This window comes from Hibiscus syriacus, unplaced genomic scaffold (genome assembly GCF_006381635.1).
Source record: "Hibiscus syriacus cultivar Baekdansim isolate YM2019G1 unplaced genomic scaffold, ASM638163v2 tig00011718_pilon, whole genome shotgun sequence".
Classification (NCBI taxonomy): domain Eukaryota; kingdom Viridiplantae; phylum Streptophyta; class Magnoliopsida; order Malvales; family Malvaceae; genus Hibiscus; species Hibiscus syriacus.
In genome coordinates this window covers 1,132,592-1,150,429 of record NW_024062254.1, presented here as the reverse complement: position 1 = coordinate 1,150,429, position 17,838 = coordinate 1,132,592, and the positions used below count along the sequence as shown (strand labels likewise).

The window sequence follows — 17,838 nt, the reverse complement described above, 5'->3', positions numbered from 1 at the left end:
TTTTATTTTTAAAAGGCCTTTGGGTGTATAATGTAACTTAACCTTTCTTATCTTTAGAAGGGAAGTATATTATTGTATTATTCAATTGTCATCAATATACATTTTACATTACATGACCCGATTCGAGAAAACCATTAAGTTCAGATAATAAAGATGAATGTCACTTGATCTTAGCAGTCTTGGACAGAACTTAGGATGCAGCCGGGGATGGCATGGCTGGTCACTCCCCGAATTTTTTAACTGTTATTAAGAATACATAAGTAAAAAAGCTATACAAGTCCGTCCCTTAAACATAAGACTTTTTTCCCACCCAAACCGCTCTTTGTTTCTGCATCCAATGTGATAGTACATTCTTAGTACACGATTCTCGAAACCGAAGTCTGATAATTTTGCCTACCATCATCCTATCTCAGTGCTTCAGGCTTGTAAATATGTCACAAAGTTTGGTTACCTTGTTAGGAAAGTGAAGTGTCAATTGATTTGTGAGATAACCTTGTCAAATTTGGGAGATGTGGTCTTGATGGGAGCCCAAATGTCAGCACCGTTGCTGCTGCAAGCAACTCCGACGGTGCACGAGATCGGAACAAGGCATAAACCTCGGTTTCTCAGGCAATAATGGCTTTCAGCCTGGAAAGAAAGAAAAATTCGAATCCAAAATCAAATCGTAACTTTTGAACTATTATCCCTGAAACCAACTAGTGTCTCTTGTGTGTCGTGTGTCGGATGTAGATATGTAAACGGAATATTTCAGAGATCATTGTCATGTTATATATATTTGGTCTCTGTAGGACAGGGATGCTCACCTGCAAATTATTTGTTGGCGTGTTTTGGAGATATGGAGCACTCAACACCTGAAATCATCCGAAAGAACGCTAAACCCGTAAAACCAAACCGAAATTCCCACTTAAAAACTATGCTTCTCAAATTGTCAAAGCTCTCGGATTACATATTAAATTTGAAAATAAATCAATAGACCTTATGCTTAATCCAACAATCCGAACAATTTCGTGTTGCATATTCACTGTTATTTGTGATTGTGATCATTTGAAGCAACCATTTGAGTTTTGCAATTTGTACTAACTAATATAAGTTAAAATAGGCGAGAGAACCGACCTTAACTTGTTCGTGAAGGAATCGTATGTATTCCATTGCCTCCAGAGGACAGAAGCAGTATCTGTCTGCAACGAATCAAACATAACTTCACAGTTACTGCAAGATCGTCAACTTCGTGACTTTTTCTAGATGACTTTTTCTGACTCGATCTTCCCCGGAGACGATTGACAAAAACGTCTCGAAAGTATAGCCACCCTAAGTGTAACAGTTCATTGCAAAATGTACCTTCCCGTATGGTGAAACAAGCTGCTGCAGAGCGACAATCCGTTCACCGATCTGATCTTTCCTATCCTATTGCCAAAAAGTGTGAATTAAGATTAACATTAAGACATCAAATGAACAACGAGTAAAGAAGGCTAAAAACCTTTGTAGACTTCTGCCGTTTCGTTGCCAAAGAAGTGAAGCCGCTATGATCAACAGGGCAAGGACTCCGTTTGTTTTCCATCACCGTTCCAATCTCTATCTCCTCTTCACTTGTTAAAAAGAGAAAAACGAATCACAGACTGATGCAAATAACAGAGAACGCACAAGTTCTACGACCTCGTGGATCCAATTCTATTGATCCAACTAAAGAGCGATGAAAAGGACAATCAAAGAACATTTTGAAACAACACATTAACCAGACTGAAAGACCAGGATAACTGATATAACATCCGTTGCAATAGCAGAAGATCATCTAATCATACTTTCTCAACTTTGATACATTCAGCATGCTCTACTAATTTGACATGAAATCATCCATATAAGCACTATTTGCTTCCTTATTTTCCAGAAACGTTAGGCTCAACCAAATGTTTAACAGAAGAAAATGCAAGAGCAAAGCTAATAAAACAATCAATACTGCAGCCCTATTTAAACCGGACAAAATTGAAAGGCCAACTAAAAATACCGAAAAGCTCAAAGCCTTCTTTAGAAGTGTGATTGTTCCCTTTGCCTTTGATCACTGGATAAAAGCATACATACAAACACATATATATATAATATGGAAAAAGGCCACCCGTGTATGCTGACCGGTGAGAGCCAAGGAGAAATAGTTGACTAACAATTGAACTTATTTTAATCAGAGACCCTATATTGTTCCGACTCTTCATTTTTCTTAAAATACTCGTGTATGTTGGAAGTATATTCATATCCAAACCACCCCTCGAGTCCGCGTAACGTATGGAAAATGCATCCAAGATAGAAAAAAAAATACACCAATTTGAGTACAGAAATGAGCTTAATTTCATCCAAAGTGCAAACCTTCAAAGAAAAAACAATTTTTTATCATCTGCAAGAGACACAATGGCATTGTTTGAATATGATAAACCGGAAAACATCATCTTCCTTAGTCAGCAGATAATGATTTATTCACATACTAGTAGACATAATTTTATAAAACATCCTCATTCCTTAATTTAATCACAAAAACATCATTAAAAAACAATATTACCATAATAATTATATTAATCTGTAGCCTCACAAACAGACAACAGTTGCAGGAATCAATAAAGAACACTGTGACCTGCTAACATAAAATAGACTAAATTAAATAATTCATGGAATAAGAATAAGTAGGCACAATGATCAAATTGGACGGTGGAGAAAGATCCAAACCATGCATAATGAACCATAAAAATCATATGATCTGCAGTTGTAATCTTCTAATTCCTTCAGTTTAAGTCCAAAGAATAACTCAATGATACCAACCCAAAGATTGTTATACTTAAACAGAAGTATGATTATAATAAAGATATCTTCAAGCTAAACATTAATTCGAACAGTTTGCTTACACCATGAAGAAGCCAAAGGGAAATGGATAGAGAAGCAACTCACCAAGAACCTAAAGTTTGCATTGCCAAAACACAGCTCAAAGTGAAGAAATCTCAAGTCCTTGTGCTTCGAGAAGCTTTCAAAATTTAAAAAGGCACCCAAATTCAACCAAAAAAGATATTTTTTAATGGAAAGCCAAGTTTAAGGCTTTTGTGATACAGTTTTCTTTTTTTCAACGAAAACGATCAACACTCAAAGTCCAAAAAATCTATTTTTGTTACTGTTTTTTCTTCAGTAAAACATTAACGTATGTGGGAATGGTAAATTTGCCAAATGTCCAAATAGGAAGAGGGACGGACCCCACACGGTTTTTATATCTAAGGGGCTGTTTGGATGGAGGAAAAGAAGAATACCAGGGTGGGGGAAGGTTAATCTCATCCTTTGCTTAGGTATTTGTTTTTCCCCTTAAATTGGACTAATATACCCTTGAAACCAAAGATTTATATTTTAAAAATACCCTTTCCTTTATTTCAAAAGTTATAGCATTTTATTTTCAAAATTTTGTTAAAATTTATTTTCCCAAACCACAGCTATATTTTTTCTTATTTGTTATCCAAACCTGTGATACATTTTATTTATTTATTACCATCACTTTTTAAATATTAATTAAGATTAAAAGAACATATGGTATATTACTTTTTTTAATCTTCCCATTTATCTTTTAAATTTTGTAAAAAAATTATATAAATTTTATGAATTTAAATTTAATAATAAAATATATAAATTGAAAATAATAAAATAATATATTTTCTATAAATTTTTATATAAATATTTTCATTTGAATATTTGGAATTCAATCTGTTAAAAATATCACAAGGACAATTTGGTAAAATACATATTACGATAATCTTTTATTTTCTTAACCAAACACTGTAATCATGCATTTCTGTCAAACAAATCAACACAATAATGTAATGTTCTCAGTAATGTGTAAGGAAATGTACATTTCGGTAATCTTATTCTTGAAAGTAATGTGACACCTCATATTCGTATGCAGATCGAGTACTAGTTGGGATGTTACAATTCAAGCTTACCATGTAAATTGGTACGTCATTGGATGGGGTGGTATGATTGATTGGTCGTAGAGTCATGGTCGGGGCAAATCGTTGCGAGATGCTATCATTGGATTAGTTTGGTGTGGTTTTCTCTATTATATTTGGGAGGAGAGGAACGGTAGACTTCATGAGATTGGTTTAAGACAAGTTGAAGGGCAGATTAAGAATGTTGTTTGAATGACATTAGGGGGATGCACAAAGATCACTGCTTCCTCCTCAGCTCCTGCGAAGAGTTGGTGCTAATATAATTTTGAAATGATCTGATTTTGTTATCTAGTTTGTGATTTTGTTTGTTTTTTTTTTCTGGTTTTGAGGTTGTACAGGATTGGTTTCTTTAGATGAATAGTTTTTTTTCATTTATCTAAAAGAAATAAACTCAAATAGAAAGATATACCTGTGGGTTGGGCCTCACCCGTTTCCATCCATAGTTGCAAATGAGGAAAATATGAACAACAGAACACTTTGTTTTGTTAAACAACGTAATAGACAACTCTAACGCGGATTACAACAGGAAACGGGGAAGGCAAATTCTCAGCATGCAAATATCAATCAAAGAGGATGATCACACCTTGGATGTTTTGGAAGACAGTTTAAATGCAAAACCAGAGTTACCCAATTCCTCTTGCATAAGCTTCTCCAAGTATCCAATTATGGTGGGTGTGAGATAGTTCCTCCAATCTCCCACTTCTCCTTTCCTGAAATAGTTCTCGTGTGGAATCCCAAAAGCCTCGTCTATACCCTTCCTGTTCACTTCCAGTTCTTTCAAGTAATCAAAGCTACAAATCTTGGCTATTTCTTTAACAACTCCTTGCTTCTCCTCCTCCTCCTCCTCCGTGAATGGAACTCCTAAGAACATGGCCAACTGTTTCACCTGAGAAACAATGTCTTCCTTAAGATCTTCGTATCTTAAAAACAATAACTTCATGGGGTTGTCTCGGCTTGCCTTCCAATAACCCAAAACGTGATAAAAAAAACGGTCCAAACGGAGTGACTCCACGGCAAAACTTGTCGAAGGCTTCATCTAGTGGTAGTAACTCTTTGCTTGTGTCTAGGCTTGTCAAGGAAAAACCAAAGAGAAATGAACGCATCTATGGGGTTTCTGCACATGTAAACTATCTTAGAGTGGGAATCATTGATGGAAGTGACAAAGCATAAGGGATGTGGGTGGAAAAAAGCCTTGGCTTGTAAACACAAACATTTTCCAGATCGGGACTAGGGTTGTTCAAGTAGAAATAACTCTCAAAGGAACGAACAAGTAGGTGAGGATTAAAGGAGAGCACGGGATGTTCATCCTTTGCGAACTGGTTGCGGTACAAGGTGGAGAAAGTCAAGGCCTTGAGCCAAGTAGTGCCGCATTTTGGGAAGTGGCGACGATAACATCGGAATCAATGCTTGGAAATGTCTCTGGAAAGAAATCACAGCTTTTAAACCACCGGCAGGGGCTGCTGAGAACCAACAGCCTTGATACAGATAGAGACTCGTTCCTCTGAACCAACCTTCTTCTTTAAGGAGGGTTTGAACTAGTTGTTGGAGCTCGTCATCCCATGATTTATCGGCTTCTTGGGTTAGTGAAACAGGTTTGGCTTTGCTGATTTCTGCTGTATCCATGACGAAACCAACGGCCAATCCAGAAAGGGAATATGAAGAAGAACTATATCTTTTTATAGCAACGACTCAATGATTAATAGGATCCAATTTAAGAACTCCTACTCCAGCCGGCCATAAAATATTTTAAATTAAATTGGCTAAAATATTAAACAACCCATATGGAATCTGTACTAACTTAGTTCTCTTGGTCTCTTTCACACATGCAACTTGAACATTGAATATGGGCTATTAGATAAAGTAAACACTGAAATCTTTATTAATTTTATATTAACTTTGATAAGTTAGAATAAACCCTAAACTTGAAATTCTAAACTCAAGTTAAATCAAAAAGTATATGCAATTATGCATTAAAGTCTAAAGACGAACAACATAACATTTTGTTGAACAACGTAATAGAGAACTCTAACGGAGATTACAACTGAAAAGACAAATTAGAAACGAATCAAAAGACAGCTAGGCGGATGGTTCTGAGCATGCAAACATCAAAGCTAAAGGAGACACCCTATGATCATGCCTAAGAAGTTTTGGAAGACAGATTAAATGTTAAACCAGAGTTACCCAATTCATCTTGCATAAGCTTCTCCAGGCGTTCAACCATGGCAGGTGTGAGATAGTTGCTCCAATCTCCCACTTCTCCTTTCCTGAAGAAGTTTTCGTTTGGGATCCCTGTAATGAACAAATCCTTCTTGTTCACTTCCAGTTCCTGCAACTTCTCAAAGCTACAAATTTTCGCTATTTCTTCAACAACCCCTCGTTTCTCTTCGTCCTCCGTGAATGGAACTCCCAAGAACATGGCCAAGTGTTTCAGCTGAGAAACGATGTCTTCCTTAAGATCTTCATATTTTAGAAACAGTATCTTCTCTGGATTTTCTCGGCTTGCGTTCCAGTAACCCAGTACCTGATCAAAAAGTGGTCCATGTATGCAGACTCCACGGCAGAACTTGTCAAAAACTTTCTCCAGTGAGAGCGGCTCTTGGTTTTCTTCTCCAAGCTTGTCGGTGAAACGCCAAAGAGAAATGAACACATCCATGGGATTTCTACATAGGTAAACGATCTTACAGTCGGAGTCTTTAATGGAAGTGGGCAAGGAAGCATAAGGAACGTGGGTGGCAAAACCCTCGGCTTATAAACGCAAACGCTTTCGAGATCGGGACAAGGGTTATTCAAGTAAACATCGTGCTCCAAGAAACGAACAAGCTGGTGGGGAGTAAAGTTGAGCAAGGGATGTTCATGTTCATCTTCATCCTTTGCAAATTGATGGCGGTACAAGGTGGAGAAAGTCAAGGCCTTGAGCCAAGTAGTGCCGCATTTTGGGAAAGTGACGATGATAACATCAGAATCAAATGCTCGAAAATGTGTCTGGAAAGAAATCACAGGCTTTAGGAAAAGAGCAGTGCACCAGAAGCCTTGATAAAGATAAAGATTGGACACCCTCCAACCTTGTTCTCTAGGAAGGGTGTGCACCAGTTGTTGGAGCTCATCGTCCATTGATTTATCAGCATCGTCGGTTCGGGAAACAAGTTTGGGTTTGCTCATCTCTGCTGTATCCATAACGAAACCAACAGCGAATCCAGAAATTTTCTCACTTGAACACCGAGTCAATGCTTGGCTCCAGATTAAGAATTGCCAACTCCACTTGGCCTCAAATATTTTCAAATTGTTTAAACAACCTACATGTAATCTGGATTTAGGTTTTCTGTCCGTTTCATGCGGACAACTTGAACATTGAATATAGCATATACAGCTGTTTCTTTATTCTATAATTCATATCACATGATCCAGACCATCCTCCGGTGAACTAATCTGTTTGTCTGCGTTAGGCGACTCGAACACTTACGGGACAGTCCACGGCTGTCATGTCACAGCTCTTTGGCTGCACATTTTAGTGACTTTATTCATGTGACAAATGAGTTTAAAAGCAAAAGAAGATTGGGATAAACATATTGGCGATTTACTTATTTATAAGCCACAAAGTATCTTCAATATTAGAAAATTGTTCATAGCGACTATCTTCGATATCCTAATTATTCAGATTAATCAATTAATAAATCAAATAACAGTAATTAAATTAAAAAACCCGACAATTACATCAGTGCATAACTTAAGTATGCATGCATGTACCTATCCAACTATGAATAACACTCGAAAGCTATCTTCTCCTGGCAACTTGGATCTAACTTAAGAATTCGTACTCTAGAAACTTGGTTAAAATATTTAAACAATCCCACATAGAATCTGTACTAACTTTGTTCTCTTGGTCTGTTTCACACAGGCAACCGGAACATTGAATATAGGAAGCCTGATGGTGATGAATATTTACCATTAAATTTAGGGTAAAGTATAAACATAGTCCCCTGACTTTTAAGACACTTGCATTTTTGTCACCCAACTTTTAAAACTTGTAATACAACATCAAATTTTTAATTCATTTTCAATTTGGTCACTATCGTTACCCCCCTGTTAAACTCCCCCTCCTCCTCCTTCTGCTAAAATCATTTCCAACTCTTGAAAATCATCTAAAATATTCACTAATTTTTGTTTCTATCATATCAATAAAATCATCTGAAATCTTGGAATCTAATCGGCCTCTTCTTCAACTTTGGTTTCAGATTTCCCTTCACCTAACCTCTGCTTTCTGATTCCATCAAAATTTATATTATAGGGTTTACAATTTCTTAAAACTTCCCTTTCTTATTACTCAAATTACTTTGCTTTGTGTGGCGTCTGCCTTAGTTGTAGCATTGCTTAAGAAGAAAAATATATCGTATTTAAAAGAATTTTGAATTTTCAAGTTATTAGTGCACTCTTCCATTTTTAGGTTTCACTTGCAATTTTCATTCCTCTTTGTGTTGGTAAAATAGATTGCTGCAAAAACGAGGCGTTAGCACTGACTGGAAAATATTAAATAAAATAATCAATCAGAATGATAACCGTGTCGTGGTAATCCACTGCCTTAGAAGCAAATTCGCCCCGATGTGTGTAATCGCTACAATGGACGAACAACCCCCTGAGGTTAACACGGCTCTCCAAGAATTCGTACACCCGAAAACTGGAGTGAACTTGGTGGTATTGCTCTTCTCTCAAACTCAAACAACACTCAAAAGATAGGAGTGTTTCAAAGCAAATGTTTGCTTGGGATATCACAAAGTGAATGAAATTGCCCTCTATTTATAGGCTAAATAGTGAGGGCAAAATAGTCACTTCCAAATCACAATTTAATTCTATTAATCATAGAATTAAAAACCTTTAAAAAACTGTTACAAATTGAGCATTACCAACATTCCCCCACTAATGCGAAAGAATTCTTTCGTAAAGATGAGAGCAATGAAGTAAAAACATGAGAAGAGCAATAGCGAGATTAGTTGCTTAAGCACTAGTGAACGTATCTGGAACTAGTACATAGTGATGATGAGCAATCCTTCTCTTAGATAAGTGAAACTAGTCTGGAACTTTCTAAGATTGGGGTAAACTCATAACACACAACTAACCCCTTCATCCACCAAAGTTCTCGATGTGTCTACAAAGAATATATACAAAAGCGTATATATGTTTAGCCCTCTTTCCTCAGGATTCTAATAAGTGTACTAGAAAAACGGCCCAACGTTTTTCATAGAAGGTGGCTAATCCTTCTCACTTACGTAGGTTATTTCATCAAGTTTATATCAACAAAAACCACTCAAACTGAGCTATGAAATAATTAAGAGCTTTTATAATAGCTCAACCTCACAAAGAGTATGGTGACTTTCTTCAAGTTCATTATTAATGAACCACCCAAACTCTGGGATAAGAAGTCATTAAGAATAAATATTCAGCCTCATAATTCGGTGAATTCAATATGTCCTTCTCACTAGGAACTCCCATTCAATATGTCCTTCTCACTAGGAACCTCTTGGGTTTGAATTCATTAAGAGTTTAATAAAACTCATCCTCTCAAACGGTAAGTTCATCTAGTCCTTCGCGATTAGAACTACCCACTCAACTCTGGGTTATGAACTTATTAAGAATAGATATTCAACCAAAATCGGTAAATTCATCAAGTCTTTCTCACTAAGACCACCCAAAGCCTGGGCTATGAATTTATTAAGAGCAATTAAGCTCATCCTGGGCATGCACATTATTCATCATAGGGATAGGTAGTAGGAATGTGCACTATGAGTCTTTCCATGGTTTCGTTTGACCACATGGAACTTAGATAACTAAGTTGGGTATCCACCATGAATTCCTCAACCAATGGGCTTTAGGCCCATCCCCCTCGACGAATCTAGGACCAGCTTCCGACTTAACCCTTTGGTAAGCGGATCTGCTAGGTTCCTTTCCGACTTCACATACTCTAAAGAGAGCACTCCATTCTTTATTAAGTGTCTAACTGATTCATGTCTTATGCGAATGTGTCTTTTCTTACCATTGTAAGCTTGGTTCTTAGCCACACATATCGCAGCTTGTGAATCACACAACAATGAAACTGAAGGAGTCGGTCTTCCCCACAACGGAATATCTGCTAACAATCTTCTGAGCCACTCGGCTTCTTGCCCAGCTAGGTCAAGAGCTATAAACTCTGTCTCCATGGTAGAACGAGCAATACAAGTCTGCTTTGATGATTTCCATGAGATTGCTGCTCCACCCAAAGTAAAAACATACCCGCTCGTAGAGCTTACCTCATCATTATCAGAAACCCAGTTGGCATCACAATATCCTTCTAGTACCGCAGGAAAGCCAACAAATTCAAGTTTCCAATCCAAAGTACCCTTAAGATACTTCAGTAAGCGTTTAAGAGCAATCCAGTGCTCACCACTCGGATTATGAGTATATCTACTTAGTCTACTCACAGCATAAGCAATATCAGGCCGAGTATAGTTCTTTAAGAACATTAAAATTCTGATTAATTTAGCATATTATGTTTGGGAAACGCTACTTCCTTTATTCTTAAAGAGATATATGCTAGTGTCACAAGAGTTCGAACAGGGACGACGTCAAAACTGTCAAATTTCTTTAACACTTTCTCAAGATAGTGTGCTTGACATAAAGAAAATCCCTTTCCAGTAATTTTGACTCCTAAGATTACATCAACTTCTCCCAGATCCATCATCTCAAATTTAGTGGACAAGAAACCGTTTGTTTTGTTAATGGACTCAATGTTAGAACTGAAAATCAACATGTCATCAACATACAAAACTTATGATGACGCAATCAGTATCAAACATCATCGAATACACGCAAGCATCCGAACCATTCACAACAAAACCAAAACTAAGTATAGTTTTATGAAATTTCTTGTACCATTGTTCTCATATAGATCTCCTCATCTAGATCTCCATTCAAAAATGCAGTCTTAACATCCATTTGATGTACTTGCAACTTATGAATGGAGGCTAGTGCAAATAATGCACGGATCGTTGAGATGTTCATAATGGGAGAGTAAGAATCAAAGTAGTTTAAAACAAACTTTTGAGTGAACCCTTTGACAACTAGCCTTGCCTTGTACCACTGGATTAAATCATCTTGTCTCATTTTCTTCCGGAAGATTCATTTGCTACAGATTGGTTTAAATCCTCTAGGCAAGTCAACTAATTCCCAAGTATGATTAGACATTATCGATTCTAGTTCATCATTAATAGTGCTTTTCTAGAACTAGTATCGATAGATCTTATAGCCTTTTTAGGATCCTTATATAATATTTAAGCTATATGATCAGAAAGAGAGTCTAAATCATTTATCTCAGAAATAAAGGAAGTGATAAAATTTGGTCCAAATAGCCTTTTACTTCTTCTAGTCTCGAAATCAATTTCTTGAGAAGACCTAGCAGAAATACTAGAAGAAGTGGATATAATATTTTCTATTTGAGTTTATGCATTTAATCTACATTTTAAGACACCCCCACATTTCTAACATTTTAGGATATCCATAAGTGTCTTGTAAAACATGTAAACAAATACTCACTCATACTAGAGTAAAGTTTGTTATGAGTTTTAGCCATAAAACTATATTTTTAACAAACTCAAGTTTTGTTTACACATAATTCTCAAAGTTTTGAGAAGTTACAAATCATTAAAATGCATAAACCATTATAAAATAGATAATCTCTTTTCTTTCCTCTACTTAGGAAAATCACTTAGAGATTTAATAGCTACAACACACTTTTAGTAGCAATAGAGTCTATCATATACTCATTCATGATATTCAACATATTAGCCTTAAAGAGATCATCATATATTTTATTTACTATGACTAAATTTGGTATTCCACTCAACCAAATTAATCTCTACTCTTTTAACTTCTGCACTAAGTTTTAAGAGTTTTTATCTTGTCATAGTATTTTATAAATTGGAATAGTGAGCATAGTAATGAACAATGCACCAGGTAGGTTTCTATGAAAGAGAGGTGGTGCACTAGGCACGCTTAAGTACCAAGTCTTCATAGAACCAATCCTAGACATGCACTTTCATACTCATCACACTATTTTCCAATAAATTATTTATAGATTTTCTCTTTCTTAAGGCTTTCTTAAAGAATTATGCTTGACACTATCTTATTAAGCATATATATTTTTGGGCTCACACTACCACCTTAGCCTTAGTAGTACTATCTTAGTCTTTACTAGTGGTTTTATCTCATTTCATAGTATCCACCGAGTTTTAAAGACTATCTTAAAGGCTCATGCAATCTAATTAATGTATTTAAAAGGCATGAATTAACAGGCAACAAGTCTAAAAAATTTGACCTCGCAGGTAGAATCACAATTCCAAATAGACTTGTTCACCATACATACACCATCATTCTTTGCATTATCACTTTTAATCAGCATGATCCCAAAATCCATCGTGACAATCACTTCATCTAAACCAAAGTCAAATGAAGAATATACATGGTTAGTCGCGAAATTAATTTACTAACAATAATTTTTAAAAAAATTATTGATAGTGACAAGATCCTTATCTTTAGGATTTTGGTTCCTTATCTTCAAGAGATTGTGGAAATCAAACTCAAATTTAACAACTATTCAATTTGGAGAATCTCCTCGTTCAACATCATCACCTCACATGAAAATAAATAGTTGCACATCTCCACATGAACCAAAGGTTGTTATTCTCCAAGAGAATCAATTTCCATTATAATGGAGTCATTAAATCATACTCTTTATTGCACAAATATTAGCAATATATACCCATGTATAATAGCAATATATATTCATTAAAATGAGAAAATAGCTAATTCACCAATATAGCTATGTAAACACGTTAAAAGCAATAAATGCTTTTAAAGCAGTGAGCACAAAGAATGCTAATATAGTATAAAGCTAATTGATTTATACATGAAAGGAACCGAAATAATATTCATACCAACATTTCATGCATTATTATGCATTAAAATCCCCAATGAATTATCAATAAATATTGCTTTATTATACTATTTGACTAGTATATATTGATAATAGCCTAATACCATTCGAAAGCAATAAACACACGTCTCCATTATCTTTTCAGTTTTGCAATATAAAGACAATTCATTAAAAAATTATTTTGAAAACTAAAACGTTTCCTTGCTTTAAACTCATAAAGTAATGACTAATTAAACGTTTTTTCCGTTCCTTTTGTCCATAAGACCTTATAATACCATTGATGCTTATTATGAAATCATAATACTATTAATGCTTATTATAATATAAAATTTATAAATATTCAAATATTAATGGATTATAAACGACTGTTAAGAAGTATTTAACAGCTATAATACTAATGTTTCCAATTCCATGCATTTTCTCAACTTTAATTCATGCTTTAAAGTTTCCAATATTTAAATGCAGGAAAACAACCTTGTCATGCATGTTTACTGTTTGCTCTTAATAATTATAAATGAATCATGAAATTAAAGCATGACAAATTTCTAAACATTAGCAACCACAAGTTTGTTACCATATTTCTGATCATGGCACTATCAAAGTCCTTTTGATTGCAAGATTATTGAGAAAACATGGTAAATCAACAGACTAACCGAAATCGATAGCCTCAATTTCCTTCTTTAGATATTTTGGTAATCGATGCAAAAACATGTGCCTATCAGATTGTATTGTTGTCGTTTGTAGCAGCAGTATAGAATTTGCTTCTAAATTGTTGGTAAAATAGATTGCTGCAAAACGAGGCGTTAGCACTGACTGGAAAATATTAAATAAAATAATCAATCAGAATGATAACCGTGTCGTGGTAATCCACTGCCTTAGAAGCAAATTCGCCCCGATGTGTGTAATCGCTACAATGGACGAACAACCCCCTGAGGTTAACACGGCTCTCCAAGAATTCGTACACCCGAAAACTGGAGTGAACTTGGTGGTATTGCTCTTCTCTCAACTCAAACAACACTCAAAAGATAGGAGTGTTTCAAAGCAAATGTTTGCTTGGGATATCACAAAGTGAATGAAATTGCCCTCTATTTATAGGCTAAATAGTGAGGGCAAAATAGTCACTTCCAAATCACAATTTAATTCTATTAATCATAGAATTAAAAACCTTTAAAAAACTGTTACAAATTGAGCATTACCAACACTTTGTTCTGATATTTTTCCCGCTTCTGGGTTTTCTTCAAAATAGGAAATTATTTCTTCTTTCAAGGGAAAGATTTGTTTCTTTTTCTACTGTGTTTAAACCCCTCTTCTCTGTTTGGGATGCCAAAATCTACTAAACCTGAAGGTAGGTCTGAATCTAATACAAATTTATTCAAGATCCACACTTTTTTCCTGTTCTGACCACAACTAACAAACCTCATTTACCCTCCCACCAACGTAACTGTTCCCATGAAGAGGTCAGCCAGACCCTGGTTAAGCATTCTAATGCTTGTTGCTTTGACTGCAGCCTTAGGTTGTCGGATTGCCGGTGACCGCCGCGGTGTATTCACTGTTTTAGCTCTGGTGGAGTCAAGCAGGGCCCTAATCGAACCCCCACCAATCCAAATTTTTAACTCCACTTTGCTTAACCCTGCATCTGTTGATTTAGGTGAAGAAAAATTCAAGCTTGAAACAAAGCAGCTGTTGGAAAGGGAATTTTCTAGTCTAGGACGACATAGGAACTTCGCAACTTCGATGAGGTTCGGTCGTTCTGATGTCACTTCCAGAAAGTCTAATGGGTTATCGGTAATGCTCATGTCCCCCAAACTTTATCTTGTGCTGCTGTGGGGAATAGTGGGATATTATTGAAAAGTGATTATGGGGCATTGATTAATGGCTATGAGGCTGTGATTAGATTGAATAATGCTAGAACTGAGAAGTTAGAAAAGAATTTGGGAGCAAAAACAAGTATTTCCTTTGTTGAAGAAGAGGCCGATTTGATTGACACCCAAGATTTCAGATGATTTTACTGGTATGATGGAAACAAAAATTAGTAGTGAATATTTTAGATGATTTTTAAAAGAGAAAATCGCCTCAGTGACCAAAAATGCCTTATAATATACGATTTTAACCAACTTTTTTTGGATTTGCCAAAATGACCAACAAAATCGCAACGCGAAATAACAATCGCAACGCGATCCCCAGAATCGCAAATCAGTTTCCAAAATCGCAACGCGATTCTTGAAAATCGCAATGCGATTTTCATATTCGCATTGCGATTTTCAAGAATCGCAACGCGAATATGAAAATCGCAACGCGAACACATAAATCGCAACGCGTATCCGTAAACCGCAACGTGTATCCGTAAATAGCAACGCGTATCCGTAAATCGCAATGCGTATCCGTATATCGCAACGCGTATCCGTATATCGCAACGCGTATCCGTAAATCGCAACGATAATCCGTAAATCGCAACGAGAATCTGTAAATCGCAACGATAATCCGTAAATCGCAACGAGAATCTGTAAATCACAACACTGAAATTTTGGGTATATAACTACGCAACAGCAGCAAATCATAAACTAAATCCCTAAATCGCAACTCATTCCATCTCCATCTATCACTCTCTCCGGCGACATCCGTTCCTATATCCAACGACATCATTCCCAATCCGGCAACAGGTTTTAGTTTCGCAGCTCGTCTGTTTAGTAAATTAATTTACAACCATGAAATCATCTAATGTTGATCATGTTTGGATAGATTTGTGTTTTGGAGGGTCATGGGATAATGTTCATGGTGTTTTACAATATATGCCTTTACCCATGAATCTTCAACTAAAATTGTCTTTACAAAAGTTAACTTATGAAACTCTAATGCTACGTGTTTCAAATAAATTGAATTTAGAGCCCCTAAGTGGATTTAGGCTATCTTATCAGAGAAATGGTAAAGTTTATTTGTTAACCGACAATGAAGATGTTGAACGATTCATTGCTTACATTAGTGTTTCACAAGATGATGTTACATTGTATGTTGTTGAACCTAGAAGTAGTATTGTTGGGTCAGTAGCGGGTAGTAATCAACTAAGTTTTTCTCAAAACCCACAACCTTTCTCTAATCCAAATCCCAATCAACTTTCAGCACCAAATTCCGGTTTTCGTATTGACCAGTTAGACGATGATGAGCCAACAGAAAAAATTGTGAGTACTAGTCAGTATTCGAAATTTGGTCTTGGTCAATATCCGGACTTTGATATTGGTCAATACACGGATTTTGATGATGTTTCAGAAGAAGAAACAGACCCTGCGTGTAATGATTTTGATATTGGTCAATACCCGAATTTTGATGATGAAACAGCCGTTGCCGAAGAATGTATTGTTGATGATAATGAGGAGGAAGTTACGACTGTGAATGAACATGTTGAACATCCATTCTGTAATTCATATAATCCTGAAGAAGAAAAAAAGAAGAAAAAGTCCCCGAAGAAAAGAAAATGCCACGGCGTATAACTGGAATATGCCAGAATTACTTCAGATACCGGAAGAAGAGTCGGTAAAGAAAGCAGTTGATTGTTACACAAAAGTTATTCGTATCAAGAAAGATGATTGTTTTGATACAAAGGAAGACTTGAAGATAGCTTTGTATACGAAATGTGTGGAAGATGGCTATCAACTAAAAGTTAACAAATCAAGCAAAGATCGTTTCGAAACAAGGTGTATGATTGACAAAAACTGTACGTGGCGTATGATTGCAAAGAGAATAAAAGATTGTGAAATGTTTCAAGTTAGGACTTTTATTGATAAACATACATGTTCAAGAACCCAAGTTTTTCCTCACCATAGACAGGCAAACAAAAAGGTGTTGGGTGGTTTTCTGGCTGAGTTAATGTTTTTGAATGGCAGGGTATATCGGGGACATGAAATTATGATTGACATGAATGCTCGGTTCAAGATTAGTATATCATATTCTCAAGCTTGGAGAGCCAAATGTTATGCCTTGGAATTGTTGAGGGGGTCGCCAGAAGCATCGTTTGCCCAACTGCCGGCTTATTGTCACAATTTAAAGCTGAAAAACCCTGGGTCAGTAACTCATATCAAAACAGATAGAGATGGACACTTTGAGTTGCTGTTTATCGCCATTGGTGCTACGGTTAGTAAATCAATATAATTTTGTTGACTCATTTTTGTTAGTTACATGCATTTCACATTTAAATGATTATATTTCTTGTGTATATTATTTTGTAGATTCGTTCGTTTATTACTTGCATGCGCCCAGTTATTATAGTTGACGGAGCACATTTGAAAGGTCGATACCTTGTAGTAAACTTATTAGCAGTAGCCATGGATGCTAACAATGGGATATTGCCAATAGCTTACGGGGTTGGCAAATCTGAAACCTCTGATTCATGGACATGGTTTATGGGGCATCTTAGGGATTGCATAGGTCCTATTAGCAATCTGACAATCATATCCGATAGGGCAAACTCAATTGACAACGATGTTAGAAGGTGTTTCCCAGATGCTTTTCATGGACTTTGTGGTGTTCATTTGTATAGAAATCTAAAATCAAGGTCTGCTGGTATAAAAAAGCACAAATGGACATACTGGAAGGCTGTAAAAGCTTATCGGGAAGTGGATTTCAATAAGCATATAAATTGTTTAAGACGTGTTTTGCCTCAGTGTGCTCAAACACTAGAAGATGTCGGGTTTGAAAGATGGTCAAGAGTACATCAACTTGGAGCAAGATATGGTTTCATGACGTCTAATAGTGCAGAATCAATCAACGCTCTAAGTCGTCATTCCCGGAAATTACCCATTACTATGTTAATGGAGTTTTTTCGAGCCTCTATTCAACAGTGGTACTACAAGAAAAGAAACCATGCAGGTATTATTTCTTTGAATTCGTAACTTATCATATTTATATATTTTACTAAGTATT

General features: G+C 36.0%; 3 pseudogenes; all 3 read right to left on the bottom strand.

The window, feature by feature from the left end:
• Positions 1-238: 238 nt before the first annotated feature.
• On the bottom strand, positions 239-3,014 carry LOC120204896 (annotated as a pseudogene).
• A 1,528-nt stretch (positions 3,015-4,542) lies between these two features.
• LOC120204798 lies at positions 4,543-5,651 on the bottom strand (annotated as a pseudogene).
• A 418-nt stretch (positions 5,652-6,069) lies between these two features.
• LOC120204895 lies at positions 6,070-7,159 on the bottom strand (annotated as a pseudogene).
• Positions 7,160-17,838: the final 10,679 nt, after the last annotated feature.